This window comes from Priapulus caudatus, unplaced genomic scaffold (genome assembly GCF_000485595.1).
Source record: "Priapulus caudatus unplaced genomic scaffold, Priapulus_caudatus-5.0.1 Scaffold1399, whole genome shotgun sequence".
In the NCBI taxonomy this organism is placed as follows: Eukaryota; Metazoa; Priapulida; class Priapulimorpha; order Priapulimorphida; family Priapulidae; genus Priapulus; species Priapulus caudatus.
In genome coordinates, this window is record NW_014578460.1 from 46,982 (window position 1) to 48,225 (window position 1,244).

The window sequence follows — 1,244 nt, forward strand, 5'->3', positions numbered from 1 at the left end:
ATTTATCTTTTACCAATGTAACGTCTTTAAATGAATAGATAAATGAATGAATAAACAAATAAATCAATTACTCATTAAACAAGTTCATTCTGAAATCAATTACTGATAGTGATGCATTAGTTACTTTGACTTTTTTGAATTTTCGAAGCAGCTATAATTTCGTAGATAATTGTATATAGTAGTCAAGTGAATGTAATTCGAATGTAGAGGAATTGAACATATTTGCTCTGCGTGTAAATTATCAGAACTGAATAGATGCGATTCACGGCCATTAAAGTTATGTAAGGTATTGTCATTATTAATTTTATTATAATTAACTAATTATAATTGCGTTGTTCGGAGAAGTTGTTGAAGATGGTTCGGAAACTGTGGGCAGCAGCAGAACAGGCGGGTCCCAGTCTAGCTGACTTCTTGAGCAGCATTCTCTTTGCGGGCGATTATAGCTTTTCATTGTTCTATTTTCATGTAACTGCATAAACTTTAGTATAGGAATTTCATGCAAATTCAATAGACATTACACTCCAGTCTGGTTCTAGTTGGCACATTTAGCCATTATACCATTTTTAGCAGATTTTCTCTAAAGTAATTGTTGTATGGTAAAGGTAATATAGAGTAAGGTAGGCCTACTCGGAAGTGTGGGTTTATAGATTCATTTATTGTACGGAAAATTAATTTTGCATGTTAACAACATAGATTATAATGGTTTGGAGATATCAATGTGAATTTTGTTTTTCATGTTTTGCTGAAAATAGTCGCAGCGAAAATAGCATAGTAAAACGAAAATTATTGATAAAATATAACAATGATAACAAGCTATGAATTTAAATCGCACAGTGACAAGGGTTAAGAAGAAGAGACTGAATCCAAACCGGGTGGGAGCCAGGTTTAATCACAGTACAGCTACTGGCTCTGCATGGCTGCTTTCATTTCGCAGGGTTTGGAATAAAGTAAGGCGCTGGCACTCTGGGCACATATTTGTCAGCTACTTGGCAGAACTTAATTTTTCCAATTGTCATTATAATTTTATAACTGGATGAGGGATTGAAGTGTCTAATGTTTCTGTAAATGTGTAAACTTTATTCAGTTCAAAGGACATGCATACTTAGACTTCATATTTTGCCTTATATGTTTGCACTGACATGTATTTATTGCAGCAGAAGCTTTACTGTGTAATGTAAGACGCCGATTGTTTCATTCATGTAAGAGACAATACAGAGCAGATGTTACGCAATCCACTTCACGGG